Here is a 24,392-nt window from a genome sequence, read left to right as displayed (position 1 = left end):
GAGTTTTAGTTGTAGTTTTAGAATTGTTTGCTGGCCTTGCTCAACAAAAAAAAAGTAAATACTTAAATGATAGAAACATGATTTTAAATTAAGAGCTCAGGCCCCAGAAGGAAACTAATTTTAATGTCTGAGGCATAAACAGGGCAAACCACGTTCAAAATGCTGAGTAAAGATGTTATCGTGCTGACGACCTGAGGTGAAACACCTGTGTGTAATTTTAGTCATTTTAAAGGGGGAATGGATGTGGAGGCGCCCTAGTTTTATTTCTCAACAGAATGTACACTTTTTTTAAAGATCATTTTTCACAAATACTTTCAAAACTTTTTTTTTGCAATTTTTGTTATAATAATATATAATTATAATATTATATATAATATAATAATTATATTATTATAATATATAATTATTAAATAATTATATAATACCCCACCCCCTAAAAAGGGACTTTTTCTTTCTTTTTCCACGACTGTATTTTCTCTCATTTACAGTTTTTCATTAATTATCCTGTTAATTCAGTGTAAATCTAGCACTTTAACCAAGAAAACAAATTGATTATTGTAGGTCTGTCTGACAACAGTATCATCCTTTGTTTTTTTTTTTTGTTTTTTTTTTGTTTTGTTTTGTTATTTTCAGAGGGGGTATTTGGAGACACATAGACAAATCTGGGATGGCCAAAGTATGAAAACACAGCAGGGAGCGTCAGATGGGAATGACTAACTCTACCACAGTGTTGTGTAAATTAGCACACCTGCTCCATGGCTCTACAGCCCTCCAACGTAGTTCCCTGAAAACACACAGGGCTTAACAACAGCTAACAAACTCTGTGACAGCTGCCACAGAGTCAACAGACTTTAGTCCGCTCTCAATCCCGCTATATCATTTCTTTTTTTTAATTTCACCGAAACTTTCTGAACACTTGAGGAAAAAAAAGCAACCCTGTGTCTTTTTTTATTTACGTTTTTTCATTCCCTTTGACAGGAGTTGGTGTCCTCTTCTTATAATCGAAGGGATCCAGCGTGCACCCTTGTGCCGCGTGGCAATGAAGCAAGGCGGCAGTGCTTTGGAGGCTTCTGCCTCCTGCTGAAACTGAACTCACCTCGACGCCGCACAAAACCATAACATACAAAAAAGGCTCGACTCAACGTGACATGCTAAAATATTTAACACGGTCACGGCTGCATAATTGATAATAGCTCGTTATGTAAGCAGCCCAAATGGGAAGGAAATACACGATTGTCTCTCTCAAAAATGCCAGCGAGTGCGCCGGCTCTTCAAGTTTTGTGTTACGGTGTCCTTTTGTATTATGTCACCATGTTTCCCTTCCCCTGAGTGTGTGACCTTACATTTGTGTGTGCTGTTTTCTTTTTATTATTTCTGCTGAAAGGAACATGGAAGCTGGGGACGCCATTGACGCGGGCGAACATTCACTTTTTGGATATTCTAAGGTTTCCGTCATGGTACATTCACCCTGCTGGGCTCCCATAAGATGTTGATTTGCTCTGCTCTTTCTGCCTGTTGTCTTTATCTAGAGCCTTGCTCCTCTGTCTGATGTCAGTACGGATGAGGTAGTGAGTAATATCTTTCTTAGAACCGTAAATACTTGCAAAAGTTTTCATGGTCATCCACCTAAAAAGCTCAGAGGCCAGATGAGGAGAGCATTAATAAGAGATGCAGCCAAAAGGCCCTTGGTAACTCTGGAGGAGCTGCAGAGATCCACAGTGGCCATGTAGTCCACAAATCTGGACCTAATGGAAGAGGGGCAAAAAGAAACCTGTTGTGCATGGTAAGCCATAAGACTTGCAGTTTGTCACAAGAGGGGACACAGAAAGCATATAAAGGTTATCTGTTAAGAAAATACCAAAATTTTACATTTGGGGGCCTACCTCTTACTGATTATGAAAGATTCAGATCTGGTACGAGCAAAACTGACCATAAGGAGACACTTATTTTTTATTAAATTAGTTAATCTATTTATATTGTTAATTTAATTCTGTTTTTTTTTTTTCTTTCGTGTCCTGTCTGGCAATGGGGCATTAAGAATTGTTTTCTTAATGCCAAAAAGAGCCCATTAGATTTTACTTTCACAAGCGGAGCCTTACCGCTTTCGCCATAGTGCTCTGCTTGACTTATACATGCAAGTAGCTTTATTATAACTTATGCAGGGAATATTTCATGCTGAATGGACACTGAAACAAGAAGGTAGAGATGAAAGATGAAAAGGAGAAAAGGTGAAAGAGAAAAGGGAGCGAGCGATACAACATCCTCAGTCTGCTTCTTCACCTGCAAAGAGAGATATAATAAAAGAACAGCGCAACCAGCCGATAAAGTATTACAGATACAATCAAGCAATGCCTTGATACCATCACTGAAGAATATACAGTATTATTTAATATGGAATATATAAATTGACTGAAGATAATAATAGGGGTTTTCTGTATAGAAGTGAGTCTGTACGTACCTGGATCCAAGCACCTGTAGGTGTTTGTGAGAGTGCGCTTGTGTATGCTTTATTGCAAAACACATTTATTTGGTGAGTAAATCAATCGTTGCTCCATAGAAATATAGCTTAATTGTATTCTGTCTAAAAATGTAACACACAGAAAACATTTTTGTGCTTAACTAAATGGATTAAGAGAACCTTGAACGCAACGTAAATTGACAGAAAAGTTCAGATTTTTGAACTTGAGCGAAATTTCGCTTCGCTATGTTTGTAGTTTTGCCTCACTCTGTTTGCCTGTTTCATGCCAGTTGCATGCCGAACCGTTAATCCTTTCCAGAAAGGGCCTTTGCATAGGGATCAAATGTAAATCACTCACTCCGAACATCTTGTTCACATTCGGTGTGAACGTACCATAAGAAGTGTAATAAAAAATACGGAACTGGACAAACTCAAAAACAGAAGGGCAAAGAGAAGGTCGGGCACAGATAGGCGACTCACTTTTGGGTCAGGACCCATCAGTTCAAAATGAATATAAAGGGACAATAGAACAAAAAGGTTAGTGGAAAAAAACTTTCTAGCCATGGTTGCAGAATGTAGAGCATCTCCTGCTCTGACTGCAGCTGAGAGAGACTGTAGTGTTAGGAGTGGAATGGCTGTGATTGCTTTAGAAATGGGAAGGTCTGCCTGCTGGAACCGATGTGCATTGTTCAGTGAGACTTACCTTTAACATGACAGTCTGCAAAACTTTCTACTGCCAGAATTAAGCAGCAAAGTTTGTCTCTAGTTGTTTTTCTAATAAAAAAAATTAAAGTGTGAATAATAGACCACTTGCTAAATAGATACTTTTTGGCCGTTTTCTCTACATTCAAGCAAAAATGTGACCTCTAAACCATGAAATTTGGCTCTGAGGTCAACTCAGAACCATGACGTTTGGATGGGTGGATAAGGCAAAAGCCCAACATCTGATCTGAGAATAACATCAGTACTCAGCCCAATATAGATATTGGATCTGTTTTGTACCAGTTCCAGAAATAATTATTCCTAAGATACAATGTTCCCACACAAGATGTAGAAGGGTAGGCAAAGGAGTTCTCATAAAAATATAATCAAATGCATGTCTGAATTTGCACTTAGGTTGGTTGAGTAAATGCTCCCTCTGTTATGTTTCAACAATTTAATCAGGGGAAATGTCTCCAGGCAGTTTGGTCTTAACAAACACCCAAGGTCTAACAGAATTCAATGTTTTGCATAGTAGTCTCGGTAGTAGCAGAAACTGTGCACTGGGAACTGCAAAATGATCTAAAAACATATGGTTCCCTTTCCTTGGAAAAACTATCTCTGTCTTTTTTTCTGTAATTAAGCTTATGTCTGTGTCAGAAGGCTTCAGTTTTCCAAGAGCAACTCCAGAAAGGATGCAAAGACAGATGAATGTGCTATTGGTCCTTAATTAGCACTCCATTTGGAGTGTATTTTCATTCACTGTCAAATTGTCAGAGAAAATATGTTATACACTTTTTGATCACTCCAACTTCTTAATTTTAATTGACTGCTTTGATATATATATATTTTTTTTTTTACAACAGTCTCACTTTCTGTTCCCATTTTGTAATTTCTTAGCATCGCGATATGGTTTAGTCATTTCAGAAGAGTTGTGCGGTGTTGCGTTTGTGTATGTGTGTGTGTGTGTGTGTGTGTGTGTGCGCACCTGCTTCAACTTAATTCCCAGAAAAACATGCATTTCAGAGCAGTTTGACCAAGTAATTCAAAAGAGACTTTACAGACAGCTCGCGTCTTGGCCAAATCCATCTAGTGGCAGTGCTTAAGCTGCCGTCAGCCTGGAAAGGTAAGACAGCAGCTTGATCTTTCAACTGAGGATTACAAAATGGATGGAAGAGGAAAATAAAATCCGATAGATCTCGCTTTACTTGGGTAGATTTACCATAATTCACATGGTTCTCTCCAGAGGAGCGGATAGAAACAAAGTAAACACACTTTAGGCTGGTGGAAAAATGGCAAAATTCTCCTTTAGGAGAGGTAAAATAAGACCTACTTCATTCCATATTAATTCATTTTTAGCAGATGCGTCAAGAAGAGCGGGGTAAAAGAATAAAAAAAGTTGGTATTTTGTAGACTAAACCGGCAATTTTCTTGAGGAAGGGCATGAGCTGTATCTAAGATGTAAGATGAAAGTAGAACCTGAAGCTGAGAGGTGAAGCAAAACCAAAACCGCCTTAAGGTGTACCCCGTGTTTCTTGCGTTCACATCGATTCCTAGGGACAGCTCGGTTGTTTTTTTATGATTTCTGGTAAGGCTAGGTTCTGTATTAGGGCCGTCTCAACCTAAAACACGAGAATTCACGGGGGAGCGGTTTCCAATAGGAAATGAGACAGGTATCTCTTATATGTTGCATCCATTCCAATGATTTGACCCTTACGGCAGGACATCTTTCTGTTTTTTTTCAGTAAAAGCTGAATATTCCACCATTTCACGGTTGGTCAAACCCGTTGCGTTGCAGTAAAAATCAAGCTGCCACCAGATACCTTGTAGTGTGCTGATGAATACCTGTTTTTTTTTGTTTTTTTTTCCAGAATGCGTGAACCTGAGGGGAGAACACAAGGTGGAAAACGAAGGCCCCTGCGGTGTAACATCTTTTTTGTTTTGTAGAGCTGCTGTTTGAAATGATTCTCTGCCACGGCTCCAGAAGAGCACCCAGAGGAACGAAGGAAACACAGCTGTCCTGAAACACCGAGCGTCACAGCTTGTTGTGGGTTGTTTTTTTTTTCAACCTACAGCAGCATATTAAATAATGTAGGCTCTAGTCGAGTTACGGTCTCTTAGTCATGCACGAATCAACACAAAACCTGAAGCATGTGTCTTATTGGATCTCCTGCAGTTTGCCTCTGTCTTGACCCCCTCGTTTTTTTGTTTTTTTTTTGTTTTATTGTTTTTTACCTCAGTGCTTGAAAGAAAGTGAGCCGGTGCTTGTCCTTCCGTCTCCCACCACTGTGACTTGTCAAGCCTCGTGCTTCTTGTAATGTTTCTTGTAATATCATTTCAGGTAGGTACAGGTGCATCTCAGGAAATTAGAATATCATCAAAAAGTTATTTTACAACCATCTGTTCTCCATAACGCCTTACGCTTGCAGGGTCTCCACGGCGCTGGTGCTTTTCTCTGGTGTTCATTGGGCGAGAGGCAGGGGAGCCCCCTGGCTGGTCGCCAGTCCATCACGGGGCAGCGCAGAGACACACGCGGGAGACAAAAGCATGCACAAACACAGTCATATCTAAAGGCAAATGAAAGTGATGAACTATACTAACAGAACCCACTCATACAGGGGAAGAAGCCAAAATTCCCAGAAAATCTGAGTACACACACAACCGGTGAACAAAGGGTTTTTAACACAGAAATGTGAGCTCAGCAAAGATAACTGCGCTGTGCATTTCACGCAGTGCTCATTTCACAGAATGAGCACGTTGTTGGGTCTGGTGTGACTCGTCCACTTCTTTAGAATACTCCATAGGTGGGGGTCAATTCCAGGTCGATTTGTCCCCTGGAGATTTCCTATCATCGTTTCATACCCACAAGTATCCGTTTGTGTCCTCATACTCTTCATTCACACCTGTGACAAAAAAAAACACTTTTTTATTTATTTTTTTTTATTTTTTTTTCATAGAGGTACAAACGGGCGACTGTTGCTTGATGGGTTGAGTAGTCGTCTGGCAATCAGAAGGCTGTGGGTTCAATTCCAGCTTCACCTTGCCACATGCCAGTGTGCTCCTGGGCAAGGCACTTAACCCCAATTTGCCTACCAAGCTGTGTCTCAGGTTATGGGGAGTGCTGGCCTAGTGGTTAGAGCAGCTTCCACTCAGAGAAGGATGCAAGTACCCAGTTCGATCCCCAGCGCCTGCACTCTGGGTCCCTGAGCAAGACCCTTAACCCCAGATTGCTCCCCGGGCGCCGCACATGGCAGCCCACTGCTCCCCAAGGGTGATGGGTTAAAAGCAGAGAACACATTTCATTGTAATATATGTTTCAATGACAATAAAGATGATATTACTATTACAAAAGGGTGAAGGATCAAAACGATCAGTCCATCCAAGCTTCTAAATGGACTTTACTTTCCAGAATTTTTTAAAAGATGCCATTATCTTACCACACTCTTTTCTTCCACTCAACCTACCATCAGTCAACTTCTTTGGCTGTTGTGGCTGTTTTTGTTTCTCCCTCCAGGACATGACTGCCTCCTAGAAAGCGGTCAGTAGTCTTCCTCATTATCATGTCGGTCAGAACACAACGGTTCTGTAACAAAACTATCTATTCCTGTCCCATGTACTCTAATTTTACATAAAAATGTATTGTGGGTTATAATAGGTCACAATCATCAACATTAACAAACAGACAGGCTTGAAATGTATCAAACTGTGTGTGATGAATCTGTATAATGTTTTAGTTTTACACTTTGAAATACATTTACACAATGATATTCCAACTTACTGAGCCACACCTGTAATCTCAGCATGGGCTTTTCTGGGTGGTGCTTCCATATTTTTCTTGTGCGTCTAGGTTTTCCCCAGGTACTCCAGTTTCAACCCGCGCTACAAACACGGGCAGATTAGGTAAAACGCTAATTCTATAGGCTAGCAACATAGCATTTGTAAGTTTAAATAGAGCCGTGTTGCCAATGCATGGTTTTATAGCACACGTTTTTCCTTCCACCAAACTTTCCATTAATATGTTTGAATATTTTATGTTGGTTGTTTACTAGCTGTGAGGCATAATCATCGAAATTAACGAAACAGTAAAAGGCCAAGAAAATCGTCCCTAAAAAAAACATGAATTTCACTTCTTGACTTGATCAACCGAAATAAATGAAGCTTTTGATGATATTCTAATTTAATGAGATGCGCCTGTGTATGTTTGCTGTCCAGACACAAGTACACCTAACCAATTCCTTTAAAGTTCAAAAGAAAGAAACCCGGAAAACTCCCGTCTTCTCCAGAGACTGATGAAGATTCCAATTATGAAGAAATATGTGCAGAAGATAGTGCGACTGTCGTGGGGTCCCATGGAAATTTCATTTTAATTAATAATCCTGGGCAGAAATTGGCAGCTCCGGCATCCCGGCGCTCATCGCGGCTCCCCCGAAGTAGATCCAATTTTCTGTCTCAATAGGCATTAAATTAGCAGGAACATTTCAACCTTTGTCACCCCTGCTTGCATAACAAATGAAATACACTGGGCTGTGTGACATAATGGAGTGCTAAAAAAAAAAAAAACGACTCACCACCTGAGTCAGGTACAGAGAGACTGTGGCAGGACAAAGTGTGGAAAGAGGGAGGAAGTGTGCAGGGAGGTGAATTCGGGACGTGAAATTTGTCCGATTGTAATTTCCTGGAAAGTTTTGACGTAAGAATCACGTAAGAGTATCGGGGTCGTACTTCAAAGGAGATCAGAATAAGCTACCATGACTCATCCCACGTGTACGCAGCCTTCCAGGTTACGTCTCCCGCCAACAAAGCCGTACAGAGCGAGGTTTATTTTCTGCTTTGTCTCATTAGAAACTACTCGACTCATCCGCATCACCTGCGCGCCTCTGCGCGCCGAAACTTAACAGGAGCTGCTTTCATAATAAATAGCCCACAACACTGTTCTATCCTTATTGCAGAGGAGCTGTGTTTCGTTTTGTCTTTGGAGTTTGGATTGTTATGAGAGGTTTTTTTTTTTTTTTTTGTCAAACCAGAGACAGATGCGCCGCGGAACCAGATCAATGAGCGTCTATATTGAGAAGTTCTGCTGAATTAATTTCCTTTAGGGAAACTCTTGCACATACTGATGAGAAGTTTTTTTTTTTTTTGGTTTTTTTTTTCCCCCACTGTGGGCTCAGACTAACATGTTGTTGGTTCGTACTGAGCGAGTTTGAAGAAAGTTGGTGTCAGTCATAAAACTTTCAGAGCCCCACGTGTGACAGGGTACAAAGGGAATGTGACTTTTTTTTTTTACTTAGATGCACAGACATCAGACTGTAATGAGTAGAAAGTGACTCAGGGAACTCATTTTATATTTATCATGTTGTTCACGCATGCCGCATGCTGACAGGCAATATGCCACATCAATGTCTAATTCTCATCTGCCTGCAGACAGGGGTGAAGCACTCTACACTCATATACGCAACACCTGCCATACATTACAACACAATGCATGTCTCCCTTTCACTAAAGTCTGAAGAGGACCTTTCAAAGAGCGTTTTCCAAACAACGGGCGCACAGTTGCCGACATTGATCCGTCAAGAATCCATACCTGGGACTTTTCAAATCCTTGTCCAAAGCCTAGATTTTCCTCGCTCTTCCAGTGGGTTTTTTTTTTTTTTTTTTGCCCTCCCCACCGATGATAGATGTAGCGTTAGCCAGCTGCCTTGGGGAAGCATTAAGGTGAGAGTTTGCCTTATCGAGGCTCCGGCAAAACCGCCGTTTAAAAAGAAAAGGGAATAATGTAGCCCCGGTGTTTATAATTTCCCGCACCCGAGTGCAGAAAAATGTGTTGTTAAACTGAGTTATTGCCCTGCAGGAAAGGTGCAGAGTATGAGAATTAAGTAGGAGATGGCCCATGTGGTGAATACATATAGGGTCAAATTTATATGTTGTTTCATTACTACAGAGTGGATACAAATAATGTTTCAGATATTAATTTATTAAATGAAACAGGAGCTGTTTTTGAAATGTTTTCCCCAACTTCTTAAAAAGTACTGTAGTTTTTCAGGCCTAGACGAAAGTGATAGTATTGGGAAATATTTGTATTTTCATTGTTTATTCAGTGTCCTACTTTTCAAATGTGGTTCCCTTTGTTCTCTTTCTCATCTTCTTCTGTTCTTCTTTCCTTACTTTCTTTTAATTTTTGCATGCTTCCTTCCATATCATCCTTGTATTCTTCCTTTCTCCGATTTCTTGCACCTCTTCCTCCCTTCTTACATTCCTTGTGTCCTCCATTACTGACTTTTGTGTAATTCTATACTCGATTTATTTTCTTCATTGTGTCTTTCATTTCCTTCCTTTGTATCTTGCCTTCCTCCTGTATTTTCTTGCTTGTAACCTCCCTTGATTTCTTTACTTTACTTGATGCCTTCCCTCCTTTCTCTCTTATCCTTCATTCCCTCCTTCATTCCTTGAATACCAATTTCCTTGCTTATGTCACTCCATTTTTATTTTCCTACTTTGGGTCCGCTCTCCCTTACCTTCCTTCCCTGTGTTCTTGCTTCCTTCCATCCATTCCTTCCTTCCTTGTGCTCTTATATTTATCTTTTCGTACCTTGTGTCCTTCTCTCTCGCTTTCCTTGTTTCCCTTCAATCATCTTGTTATTTTTTCTCTTCTCATGTCCTTAATTTGTTATAAATTCATAGAAGATTTTAATATTTTAGATCTTAAAATTGAAGAGATGAAAAATTCCCCAAATTATAGCATTTTTACATGAAAAATGCATAAGCAACCTACCTTGCGCCTTGAAAGCTAGCTCCTAAGTAGTAGAAAGGGACATTTTTGCATTCCAAACTAAGTAGTAATATTTCATTACTATGGGGAAAGTACTGCTGGTTTTAGTCTGGGATCAAATTTTTTTAACCGTCATTGTAGCAGTTAAGCTTGTGACAGCTTCTCGTTTTGCCACATACATGTCGAGGTATCTAAAAACACGTTTTCCTTGTTCCGACTATGAAGAAGCAAAGGCTGCAAGTCCCGGCTGGAGGTCAAATAGTTATTTCCTGAATTGATTAGAAAGCATTTCCTACTCCCTTTGTCATGTCAGCCACTTCCAGTCTTAGACCTGATGAGGTGAATCTATATTTCAGGTAACTCAAAGCATCTGAATAGTGTGGCAAGAGATAAAGTAACATACTCATAGCATGTTGCTACATCTGTGTAGCATTTACATTCTTCATCAGTGAAACATTTATGCAATATATCCTCACCACCAGCCACCTGGTGAATGACATTAGACTCACTAGTCAAAAAACAAAAGCAATTTTGTATAGTTTAGGCATCTGTAAGTGATGAAAACAACTTGTTGAATTTCAAACCTAGCTTCTTAATGTAGGCCAGTTGTTAGCACAGTTGCCTTGTTGCAAAAAGGTCCTGGGTTCACATTTGTGGATTCTCTGAGGCTGCTCTGGCTTCTTCCCACAGTCCAAAAATAATGATGTTAGGTTAATTGGTCTAAATTGCCCTTTGCTGGAAATGTGTGCGTGACCCGTTGTTTGTCCAATGCGTGTCTATGTTCTTCTGTGATTGACTAGCAAACTTTACAGGGTGTACTCTGCCTATCGCTCAATGACCACCGAGGACACGCACCAGCTCCGACACAACTCTGCGTGGATAAGCAAGTGTAAAGAGTGTATGGATGGACAGATGGAATCATAATGGGTAAGAAAGGAAACTTAAGAAACTTTAAACATGGCGTAGCGGCTAATAACCTTGTCTGCAAGCTGAGTACTTGCGGTAGTTGTGCGTTCACAAACACACCAGAATCCATCTTGTACCACTCTTGCTTTAACCGTTTGTGACCGAAACAAAAGCGGTTTGTGCCAATCACGTTGCAGTGTTATGGATTAAAGCGGGACATAGCTGTGACGAAAGCGACAGCTGATGTTAAACAAACATGGCAGCGCTGGAAGACGAAAGCGTAGCTGCTGCTATCACCTTTTTGAAAGAAGAACAACAGGAAGTCCCTTGACTAGCTTACCTTTTTGTGGTTTCTCATAGCAGCTGCTGCTTGCATTTTCATTTCATACCGTGATTGGCTAAAACCAACCTTTGGTAGGCGGGCACTAGGTGTCGCTTCGACCTGTCAGCTCAGAAAGTTCTGCTAAATGTCCTTCCTTTCCTCAAACAGATTTGATTGGAGCAGACACAAGCTGATAATGTGCTGACCGTAGAGTTATGTACATTATCAATCTGGCTTGCCAGGTTTAGTGGCTAAAGCCACATGGGGTGGTCTGACAAATTAAGTCCAACTATTGAGCTTTGTGAATTTTCATACACAGCCAGGTTTACAGGGAGCGGTCCAAAACCTAAAAAACTATCCAGTTAGGGGCTACAGCAGAAGCAGAAGATCACACTGGGTCTTCTATTGTCAGGAAAGAATGGGAAACTGACACCCAGTTTATATCTGCTGGTATCTTGTGACAGAAGCACACACTATTACAAATGTTACATAGACTTCTGAAAACAGCTAAAACGTAACACTTATGAGGCTAAACTTTGCGCTTATGCTTGTACTTGGAATGCACCTCCTCCTTCAGATTCTTCTTCTGCTGCCAGTTGTTAAATACTGGCTCATTTTATTCCAAACATCATTGGCTGTTTAAAACAGAAACTACAGTAAATACCACATGCATCAAACGCGGGTATGAAACCTAAGGGATGTATTTTTTGAGTCTGAATTCTCTGGAGACGTCTGGCACGCAAATATTGCTCTGCTGCCTGAGACTACAATCCACACAGGCTCTCCGGTCCTGGCCGGTAACAGATTACACGGGGGTTTACCGACACTTTGGGAAGTACATGTGACAGTTCTGAAGTAGGTCCCAGTGATGGACTGGAGTATAAACAATGGAGGGACGGAAATGGGGTCAAACATGCCACTCGGAAGGTGTACCTACAAAAAGTGGCTGACCCAGTGAGGCGTAGACCTTCCATAATTTGATGACAAGCTCTACGGCATTCTTAAAGCCGTATCCCTGGCTTTTCATTTTCCTCGACGCGGCTGCAAAATTTCTGTTTTTTTAAAGAGCTGTTTTCCTCCTTAAATGGATGAGCTCTTAACCTCCGTCCCTGTCATCATCTGCGCCTATCTGGTATCTTAATTGGCTGAGGTTTGCCTAGCCCTCAAAAGCCAGCTGTTTCCCTGTCACATCCCAGAGCAAGACTACAGTTTTCCTCACTAATTACTACTGCTGACTCCCCTGATCTGTGACACTGCCAGGCCCCTCCAATGAATTACCCTTACCGCGCCTACGTACGGTGCATGTCGATATCCTTCCTCATTTTCATACCTCAGTAAGAAACCAGGGAAGTGAAGCAAAAGGTTGACCCCCCCCCCCCAAAAAAAAAAAAAAAATGATGTGCTTTCTACATGCTCCTGCAAGACTAATGACTGTTAAAAAGCAATCAAGTGGTAACAGCGGTCTGGGCCGTACATCTCTGTGTTTTATTGCTGGAGGCCCAGTCGCGGCACCTCAGCCGTTTAAATTATTGGTATGTAAATCACCTGAAGTGCTTCGGTGTTGGAGGGGAGCAGGGCAGATTTAAGATGCTGGTGCATGTGCTAAGCAGACAGTATCCCGATATTTGTGGAGGTCTCCGTTTGAGAGACTAACTCCTGCCATCCGTCAGCTTGTCAGTCCACCTCGAGATGGAGCCGTATTCTGAAAAGTTCTTTGATGGAGCACGTGAAGTTCTGCCTGACTCCCGTTTGAAACGCCTGGGCTTGTACCTCCGCGGGGTGCCAATGTTGGGGCAGTTTGTTAAGCACTGTTGGTCTCTGAATGATAACCTGTCTAGTGAAAGAATTTTACATTTCATGCACAAGTGTTTTGAGATTTGTTTGTCGATCAAGCCGTCTTCTGGATTGGAGACTTTCCCCAATGCCAGCCACCTTTGACGTTCTGTAGATGCCAGCCTGTTGCTGATGGATGGACATAGCGCAGTATAGCACCTAAAACAAATTTGTAGTGGAAGCAATTTCATTTTACCTGCTTAAACTTCTCGATGCAATTAATAAGACGCTGCTTCTGCAGTGTAAACTCAAAGATGGGGATTTTCTTTAACAACGGTGTGTTATTGGTCTCTTGGAGCTTCAGTCGTGTCTTAAGTGCCTTATAAAACTAAAGCAATGCCACATAATAGATCCCATAATCCGTCTGTAATGTTCATGGTAATTGCAGAAGATGAAAGCCCCACCCAGAACGGCGGAAGACTTGGCTCTGCTGGAAATCTTTTATTGAGACATGACTGACCTCTACTGTTCTCTGAAGGTATTACGCCTACAATCTGTGAATCTTTGTGGACAAACCCTGAGCTGGGGGTATTTTTCTTTGTTTAATGTAGGATTTTAACAAATCACACCTAAACTCTTTCGGTAAATGCACAAATCACAGGTGCATTTTCAGTAAAATTAGAATACCATCAAAAGGTCTGTTTCAACATTTTAATTCAAAACTCCAGGGTCCGTCAACCTTATGCACTTGATTAATGTAGGACACCCTTCCTTGTCAGTACTGGGAGGGGCGTGGGCATCATGTTGCTATTCTGAAGCATCATCTCTAGATATCGGTACGCAGGTTAAAGGTGCACACAAGCAATGGAACACTGACCCTAAGCGTTAAAACCTGGGTTTAGGTCAACAAAGTAAATTTCTTGTCATGCATGGATTTCACTCCTAAAAAAAATCTGTGGGCAGGCCCGAAGAGATGTGCACGAGTGAGACAGCTTCTGGAAAAATTATTTGTCTGGAGAGGAAAAGGTAAACACTATGAGGTAATTGTGATGGCAACAGTAAAGCATTCCTGATACAATCAATATGTGGAGCAGCTTCTCATGCGTCAATGGAAATCAGCTGAAAGCACTGGCATGAAGGACCAAAATGTCCAAACAATATTTGGTGATGATCTCCATGATGGAGCGGCATGTTTAAAGGCAAACATAATGGGAAAGTTGCTGAAAGATCATAAAATGGACAGTATGGCACCACTGCCAGGAAAGGAAAGGAGGAAGAAAAGAATACATCAAGAATGAGCCATCGTCAGTCACGGTTTGGACCAGAATATAATAGTCCTCATGCCAGTTGCAGGGGATGCTGCTCAGTCACTCACATGGAGACTGAAGGTAAGCAACTAAAGTGTACATATTTACCAGCTATTAAATTAACATTTAAAAGAAAGTCTAATGAAGTCAGATTGTCACACTTCTGGAAAAAAAGAGAGAGATGTAAAAGTGATGACTTAAGCTAACAATATATAATGTAAAAAAAAAAAATTGACCAAAGATACATTTAATCATACCGATTACTTAAATGTTTGAATAAAAATAATATTATATTCCGTTGTCAGTAATCATATTTTTCATGTAACCACAAATATAGTGGATTTATAAGCCTGGGGGTAGAGGGGTGGGGGCGGGCCCTGGGGGTTGGGTGCTCCTACAGGTGGTGACCCCCACACTGAAAACCTCAAATTTATGTTATTATTATGTAGACTTCTATAGATTGCACACGCTTTAGCTACTCTGGGGTGTTGCTTGTATACACTGTTGTGTAAATGGTTGCTGTATTTCCTCTGTTTAACTTGAATATTTCATGTTTTATCTGAATGAGCCATATTTCTAATGGTTGTGCAATACTTCCTTCCTTTTTATTTTCACTTTTGTTTTATTTTTGCCTTTGTGATCATTTCATTCTCGTAACATTATATTAGCTTGTGAATTATTACTGATCTAGCGTATGACTGTCCATGTGTGTTTTAGCCACAGTCACGGCAGAATGTCGTGACTATTGTGGGACAATGTTAAAAATAATAATAATGAGAAAAGAATTGAAGGAGAGAAAGGTGCACAAGCCACACACCTAATACATGGATTATTGTAAAAGTAACATGGGCGATAGCAGATCCAACAATGCAGGCGAGCTGAAGGCTGCGATTAAAGCAACATGGACTTTTTACTGACTGCCTCCATGCCATGCTGCATTGATTTGTAATTCATGCAAATCTAGCCCAGAATATCCCCACTGTGGGTCAATAAGGTATTTCTTATTTTATGATTAGGTTTTAAGTACAATTACTCTAAAGCTAAACCCTGAGTTCATTTTAATCAAAGTTAAAACCCTATTTGTTTAGAGTTGCCTTTAAATGTTAATGTTGACGTTTGTAGTCCACCTTGTCTTATATCTTATATATTTCCTGATCTGCTGCTACTGTTCCACTGCAATGTGCTTTCCTCTGTAATATTTATTTGTCTCTCTGCAATGTCTTCTTTACTTTGTTATTCTTTTTTTTTATTTGTGTACAGAACTGTGAACCGTCTTGGTACTGAAAAGTGCTTCATAAATAAACTTCCCTTAAGGAATATGAAACTACTTTACTGTTGGCCAATTTTTTGAATTTTTCTGAAAAAAAAAAAATCTTTTATTGGTTGCATGTGAGACTCTTGTCATGATTTGGGTTTTGTCTTTGGGTTTTGGACTGGTCATTTTTCCACTCCATGCTCCACGCCTCCCAGCCACCACCGAGCACCATGATCAGCTCCACCTGCTGCCAACTTATTACCTCCAAGTCATTTCACCTGTTTCCCTGCCTTTGTATACCTGCCTCACACACTGCTCCCTGCCAGAACTTTTAATATTGTCTCGTTCGCACTGCCTGAATGTAGAGCCCAATTTTCGTGTGCTCAGCCTGCCAGAACCCAGGGTTTTCTGTGGTTGACCTGACCTCACTGACGGAAGAATGCCAGTGACTGTGTGCTAGTCATTCCTGTTCTCAGTCCCTGCGTGGTTCTGCCTGCATCTGGTCAAGTCTTTGTCTTCCTGCCTTTGCCAGCCACTACTTAACCTTTCAATAAACCTCTTAAAATGTAACTCTGTGTCTGGCTGCATACCAGGTTCTCAGATCCAGTTATTACAAATCTGAAGTTTTCTTAAAAATTTAATTCTTGGTTTTTATTAGCTGTAAGTCAGAATTGTACGAATGACCAGAAATAAATATCAATATCCATCTGTGCGTAATGAATCTATATATATATATAATATATATATATATATATATATATATATATATATATATATTATGAGGTTTATTCTTTGAAAAGAATAACTAAAATAAATAATAGTAGGTTTATGATGTATTTTGTAATTTACAGAGACACAGGCGCACCTATGGTAGATAAACAAGATATGTATGTATACACTAAATAAAATAAAAATAAAATCACCCAATTTCATACCAGAAGAAGTTGGGCATAAAACAACCAAAACTACGAAGCTATGAAAGCGGGAAGGAGCAAAATGACCAGCAATGGTTCACCATCCTCTCAAGCCCGAAGCTATCCCTTGGGCACCTTTTTCTACCACCGTTTTTTTTCTTCCACCAGACTTTCCATTTAAAGGAATGAATGCAGCAGTCGCTAAACGGCCAACTTCTTTAGCAATTACCTTTTGCCTAGCTCATTTTATGTTAAATGGCAAGTTATATTTTCCCAATGACATAATACTTCTTTATTAAAAATATTATTTTATTGGTCAGATTTAAGATTGAACTTTTCTAAAAAATATATATATAATTTAGGATATTTTTAATGCCTGTAAGCAATAATTGTTAAAACTGGAAACAAATGTTTTCAATTTTTCCTTCTGTAATAAATCCTTATAAAACACTTTTGACATTAGCAATTAGTGCCGCACTCTGACTTGGTCATTTGTTTACTGTTGAGTTCCATTCTGGGGATTGCTTGTTTAATTGCTTAGAAAGTCTTTGTGTTTCCCAGCACATATGCGTTTTCCAGTAGAAAGCTTCCTATTATCCAACTTATTTGTATTCCAGGAACAGATGGTCCTTCTATTCATAGGGACAAATTAATTTCTTCTCAACACAACCATCTTGGTCATGAGAACAAATGGAACATTAGAAACATTTCCAGTTTTGAGTAAGAGACCTGTAGTGCGCTAATTCTGCAAAATGTTTCTGTTTGCATTACTTCTGGTTTTTAATTTAAGATTGCACTCTGGAAATATACAGATTTTCATTGATCGTAGCCCACGGGGTTCTTGTCTGGTTACAGCTGTTGGTATAAACAATGCATATCTTTCATGCAGTTTAAGGACTAAAATATGTAGTCCTGGGAGCAAGCTTGCATGAACAGAGATAAGAACCCTCCACATTCTCAGACGCACTCCTTCACCCTCTCCCTCTGGGGCTTTAGTCACGAGGTTTATTCAGTCTCTGCCACAGCACCAGCTTCTGTTCGCTCCCAGCTCAGTTAAAGAGCAAAATGCATTTTCAGTGCAAAACCTCAGTACATTTAGCTCTTCTTATAAAATATAATTACATTTAGATGATTTGGAAAATGGGATTATAATGCTAAATCAAATCTTGTCGACTGTGAATATTCTTCCCTATGGCCACTTTGAATTGGAAGGACAGTGATTTTCTTAATGTCTTGAATTAATAGTTACGTCCTTTCAATGTGGTCATTAGCAAACATACAAAGCTATATTTTCCTATCAATCTAGAGACTCTTTGACTTGAGTGATTTAAACTGCAGCATCTACAATGCCTTGCAAGAATATTCTGACGTTCTCCCATTTTATCACGTTACAATTACAAACTTCACTGTATTTTATTGGAATTTCTTTGTAATAGACCAAAACAAATTTTAAGTTACATGAAAACAATGTATGGTTTAATTTTCTTTAACCAATGAAAATCTTAAAAGTGTGTTTGTGTGTGCTTTTGTATTCAGCCCTCTTTACCATAACACCTTTTGGTAAAATCCACTCCAACCAACGGCCTTCAGAATTCACCCAAATGGCGCGCTGGTGACGCAGCGGGTAATGCGACCCATGTACGGAGGCTTCACCCAAATGATAGCTTTTTTTTTCGGACTATAAGTTGCAAATTTTTTCATAGTTTGGCCGATCCTGCGTCTTGGTTCTTCGAAACTCATCCTGGACTTGCTGTCATAGCAACATGTGCGCAAGCTTAAACCTGCTCTCGAGCAGGCTTATTTCAAGTAAACAGGATTAGATTGCAGCTTTATAAGCAGAGATAGGAAAGTCTGTCCAGCCAGTGCACTTGGACCACCTAGTGGCAGAGGGCGGGACAGAATTGTGGAACACCATTTTTTAATGTTTAATAAAAGACGAAACAAATAATGCTTAGTTCCTGTCGTTTTATTTAAACAATTCTTTATAAAGAAAAGACAGCAAGTCATCTTTTGCCTGCAATAAGATATAGTTATATAAAGTCAGCAATACTACTGTCAAATGGTTTATTAGAACTAACTCTGAAGGTCCTTTTAAAGCAACTCGATCTCTAGTGCAATTTTTCTCTTTTTCAAGTTGTGGAGTTGTGTTCAATTTCTCCTCTTAATTTTTGTTTTTTCAGGTCAAAATACTTTTTTTGTTGAAGATGCCGTTTATATAGGGATTGGATGGCACTCTGTGTCATTTTGTGAAAGAAAAAGAAAGGGTGAAACATGCCTCATGCAACAAAAGCAAAAAGAACCTGTTTTTTCAGCCTTTTTCTTGGTGGCTGCTATAAACAGACAAACACATCATTTAACAGTGGCTTTTAAAAAGCACCTGTAAATGTTGTGGATGCAGCTGTGTAATTTAATTAGTTGGTGTATAAGATTAAATGTCAGTCAGTCTTGGATTGTGTGGAATAAACATCTAAATAAATGCGTATAGTCCGATGCAACTTATATATGTTTTTTCCCTCTTTATGACAAATTTTTTGACTGATGCGATTTATAATCCAAAAAATACAGTAAATAGAGCACATTGGTTTGCAACCTAACCTCAGCATGACTCCAACTGTTCAGTTAAGGCCTGAGAGTTTGTGAACATTAGCAAACAAACAGCATGTGCAAGAAGAGATAGGTGAAAGTCCAGATCTGAATTTAGTTTATGATCTGTGGCAAATTTTGAATGTTCACAGATGCTCTGAGCTCTGATCTGCTTTTCTTTGCAAGAAAATCAGGCATAAAAACAGGTTAAAACATATCCTCTACAATAATCAAAAAGTGGTAATAAAAAGTATTGCTTTATTCCAGTTGCATACAAATATTTGTCACATTTATTTCGGATAAAACATTTACTTGAAATTCAACCAATCAGTAAATGATTTTTTTTGACAATTATTTTTACACTTACACCACGAAAGCAACACAATGTGCTTTACCGGGGATAAAAATGGAAGGCAATAATATAAAACAAACAGAGAAGAAATAATGACCTAACGAGACCAAGAATGGTGAAAATTTTGGGAGAAATGTGTAGTTAACACAGGGGATGTTGGTGTGAAGAACTGCAGAAGAAAACTTGACAATGATGCTCATGCATCCTGTCAATTAAACTTCACTATTCTGCCCAACTTTGGCATAAAATGAAAAAAAATGTACTGGTTATAACATTGCAAAATGTTCTGAGTTAGGAATATTTATCCAAGATACTGTTACTTAGGCTATTTGAGTCATTTACAAATCTCATAGCAATTACTGAACTATAGTCATAAAACATAAAGAAGCAAGGCATGCTTTTGATCACAACTTTTGCTTCTTCTTCGTTTTTTAAAAGAATTGGACAATGCGTCATAACAATAATTCAACCTGGAAAACTCACAAAGACAGAAGTGGCAGTTAGAAAGATCTATTGACACAAATCAGTTTTTTGGGGCTCGGACCCCGGCAGAAGACGTGAAAGCTGTGATGTCTATGATCTTGGATGATCATTTTAGGATTAGGATTAGTGAAGTCTTCCCCCGAGGGTCCGTCACAGGCGATAAGGAAGCCAGGTGGAGTCTGTGAGAGCGAAGGAGGAGATGGAGTAGAGGTGGGTCGAAGCTCAGCTTCAGATCAGGAGACTCCATGTATGGAGGGCTTTATAAGCAAAGCCCTGAAGGATGGTTGGTTGAGGTAAGAAGAGGACTTGGAGCAGATTGGCTGAATCGCAGGCACATAACGACACGGTCGGGGAACAGTCTGAATTTTGGTCTCACAAAAAATTACCGGTAATTCCACCAAGGACTGTTTGAGATTTAAGGAATAGAAAGTCCAGGGTTTGATGAAAGCCCAGATCTTGATATCATTGAGATGTTGTGAGGTGACCTTAAACGGGCTGTACATGTGAGAAATGCTTCAAACATCCCACAGCTGAAAGTAAGGAGTGGGACCAAGCTTCCTCAGACCTATACCAGAGACTGGTAGATGGATTTGTGAAGCCTCTCACTGAGGTTATTTCACCAAAAAGGGGTTAACACTAGCTACAAGCAGGAAGGGTGTCCTCACTTTTTCCTAGGAATACACATTTTGTTGATATTTATGTTCAATGGGCAAAACAAGGTACTTTCTTTGGATTAATTTATATTTTTTGCAAACATAAATATTCAAAATAAAAATCAGACACATGTAAACATTTTTAACAACAAACTAAGCATTTCATCAGTTGCCCTTGCTTTTCCCATGACAATAGATGACAGGACAAATAACTTCTTAATTGTTAATGCAGAAAATATATCTTATATGTAGCCTGTAATTAGCAGAAGAGTACCTTAAAATTGATTCACTCAGCAAGTAGTGGAAAATACCCTATAAGACTTTGGAGAATGGCGTGTAAATAGCAGAATAAAGTCGCACTAGCAGCTTACTCAACTCTTATTATTCTGAAGGGAAACACTGATCTGAAGCTCAGTGGTGCGTCTCGCTGATTTACGTGCATCAGTTAGTGCATTAAACGCATCACGCTGAAGTGCACTGAGACAGAGCTGATTACGGGGCTTCAGCTTTGGAAAGTTTTCATCAGGAGCCTCTGCAGGTTTGTCGCCACATCTTCAAAAAAGAGGTCTAGGAGTAAGGAGCCCCGTAAAACAAGGTCCTGAAAACAACCGCACACGAAAAAGCGAATGGCAAATCATTGCACATATTGTCTGAAAGGATCAAAATGGGAAAAGAGGAGGGAGAGGGAGGGGGGAAAAAAGCAAGGTAGTCATATGAACAGCTCATATAGCAACCTCCTAATAACTCCCATTGTGCTCTTTTTACTAAAGGCAAGGATTACCATTAAGCCCAAGTCACATCTTCTCACATGATCCCGTTCACTGCCCAAGGTTTGAAGCTGTGAGCACACACAGAATGGTAGCTGGGATAAAGCAGGCAGTCGGCTGAGATGCAGTCATGGGACAAACAGAAGATCAACCTAAACGTATAACAGGATCAATACAGACACTCTCTAACCCTTGCAGGTCATAAATTTCCTTTTTTAAGCCTGTGCGCTATACATCTTATGGGATAGTATCTATTTTAGTCAAAACTACATATATTTTGAACGTTCCCAACTAATTTATTGCTTACAGTAAGCTGAACACAGAGGTGTGAAAACCTCAATGCAGATTTAATCAAAAGAGAATTAGCAGCCAGCTTGCTCTTCCAGTCTGGAAATGTGACGTAAAAATATAGCAAGCTCTTTTAATCTATTAAAACTTTGACCCATAGAATGTGCTGACGTTTCTAAGTATTATCAACAATCTATTTAAGGCTCGACTCGCAGATCAAAATAATTTACAAATAAACTCTCACAGTGCTCCTCCTGGTGTTTAAACATGCAGTAGATGGAGATATAGGAATATTAAGTTTAAATGCTTCTGACAGCCATACCCAGAAGGCCTTCTACCAGTTCTCAAATGCAACACGGGAACAGCTCATGCATAAGGAATTCGCCGGCATTTTTCTAATACATGAGAATGAGCTTAGCTGCCAGCTTTGTGTAATCCCGCCCGTCACGCCCCGATTATAAAACGATGCTACCCGACTGTAGTTTTCGTCGGCAATGTGAAGCGCATGTGACCGGATTTAGGAACCTTCTTACGCTGGAGAAAGTTTTCGCTTCTTTCAGAAAGATGCCGCATTGTTTTAGGAGCCTTAGGATAATATTCAAATGATTCACCAGTGTGTGTGTGTGTGTTCTTGTACTTGCAGCTAAGTGAGAACATTTTTTTGCTCATTTTACTAGTAAAGTGAGGATGTTGACGTAAAGTGAGGACCTTTTTTTGGTCCTCAATTTTTTCTGTGTGTGTGTGTGTGTGTGTGTGTATGTGACAACTGAACACATCATTTTTAGAGATTCTCCTCTGTCAAATGTGATATTTTTGCTGTAGTTTCTGTAAAACTAAAATATTGAACAATATATCATAGAATATTCTTGCAACATGAAGCTATTTATGGTGTTATGTTTTATATGATTAATTGTAGGATATTGTAAATAGCGATGGGCTTCATGAAGATAGCTTTTTATTGTTGGTTCTATGGGTCGATTCTTACTAGAATTCTATTAAAGCAGCAGTAACTACAAGCATTACCTGGCACACTAATCAGAATCATAAACAAGTACTGTAACTTTCTAGACTCCATTTTGTGATGAAATTGTCCCCAGCAAAAGTTCTCAAACTCCTTAATAAGCACTAAACTTTCTAAGTACCATAATATTGTCCTATTTTAAACAGTATTACAGCAGAGGGTAGTACTTTTCACATTTTTGTGGGGGCAGTTTTAGTTATGCTTAACTCCAGTTCCCCAATTAGTATCTGTTTGGTTACACATCTTATTTTAGTGGTAAAAATACTCCATTGGCATATAATTGTATTTACCTGCTCAATTTGAGAACAAATACACCAATTACAAAAAAAAAATGACTTACTTTTAGTTACCTTTTTAGCAGTGTGCCATCAAGATCAAGGTTTACTGGTCCGTCTGCGAGCTCCCTCTGAAATGTTGAGTGTGGTCAGTAGCTGTATGAGTCTGGGCAACGCACAGCTCCTTTCCTTGTCATACATTAACAACAGCCACAGCTCAGTCCCTAAATATATACCCATTATCTTGGACCAGAAAATACGCACAGTCTCCAAACAGGCACTCTCTTAAGATATTTTCTGCACCATTTTGTTTATGCTTTAATGCATTTGGCGGCATATATGCAGATGTTTTAATTGTTCACCATGTATCTCTAGTAGAGTTTCATCTCCAAGTGTCGCTAACAAGCCCGTAACCGTAGAGGTGTGCACAGACAAGTCACAAAGCTGTGGGGTTACGCATATTTCCACAGGCAGCTAATTGTTCATAAACTATATTACCAAAATTATTTGCTCAACTTTCCTGATTCACATTTGAACCCAAGTGACATCCCATTTTTAATCCACAGGGTTCAATGTGTCCTCGGGCCACCCTTTGTAGCTAAAACAGCCCTAACCCTTCTGGGAAGCCTGTCTACCAGGTTCTGCAGTGTTTATGGGAATCTTTGACTGTTCTTCCAGAACTGCATTTGGGAGGTCAGACACTGATGTTGGATGAAACGGATGTTAAATGAAACGGTCTGCATCTCAGGGTATGCTCTAATTCACATTTACTAATTCTAATTCATACCTTTATCGTCTCTTTGTGGACTAAAAAAACCTAAGAGTTTAACTTAGCCCCTAAAGTACACAAGAAGGGTTATTTTTGTATAAATAGAATTATGCATTTTAATCTATAAAATAATAATCCGTAATGCAATATGCAAGTGAAACTGTATGCATTTTTTGTTTGTGACTACATGATTATTTTTCAGCTGCAGATTTATCCTTATTATTAAAAAAAAATTGCTAATTTGCTATTTTTATTTATTTCTATTACTCACAAAATAAGTTTAAGTAATTAATAGAAAAATCTGCAGAATATGTCAATTTTCTACAATTAATCAGAATAATCGATAGAACAATCGATTACTAAAATATTAATTTATAAATTTTTATTAATTTATCAATGCTTTGCACTGCACTTGCAGATGTATGATTTAGATGCAGATGTCCAGCCATGGAAACCTATTCTATGAAGCTCTCTATGCACTGTTCTTGAGATAATTAGAAAGCCACATGAATTTTGTGGCTCAGTTGTTGTCGTTCCCAATCGCTTCCACTGTGTCATAATACTGATGACAGTTGACATGTGAATTTCATGACTAGACTTGTTGGACAGGTAGGAACGTGTCGCAGAACCACGCCGGAATTCACTGAGAGCGACCCATTCTTTCACAAATGTTTGTTGGAACAGCCTACATGACTAGGTGCTTGATTTTATACACCTGTGTCCATAGAAATGATTGGAACACATTGGATTATTTGGATAGGTGAGCAAATTCTCTTGGCAACATAGTCTAAATCTGAACTC

General features: G+C 39.4%; 1 long non-coding RNA gene across 1 annotated transcript; it reads right to left on the bottom strand.

Moving 5' to 3' along the window:
* Nucleotides 1–5,096: 5,096 nt before the first annotated feature.
* LOC118565710 lies at nucleotides 5,097–22,951 on the bottom strand. The gene is made up of 2 exons (XR_004932541.1): nucleotides 22,898–22,951; nucleotides 5,097–6,060 (listed from the first exon to the last, which is right to left on the bottom strand). It is a non-coding gene; the product is annotated as an uncharacterized LOC118565710 (long non-coding RNA).
* Between the last annotated feature and the right edge of the window lie 1,441 nt (nucleotides 22,952–24,392).

This window comes from Fundulus heteroclitus, chromosome 14, assembly GCF_011125445.2.
Source record: "Fundulus heteroclitus isolate FHET01 chromosome 14, MU-UCD_Fhet_4.1, whole genome shotgun sequence".
Taxonomy (NCBI): domain Eukaryota; kingdom Metazoa; phylum Chordata; class Actinopteri; order Cyprinodontiformes; family Fundulidae; genus Fundulus; species Fundulus heteroclitus.
Note: the sequence above shows the minus strand (reverse complement) of the source record. Positions and strands in the feature narration are given on the sequence as shown.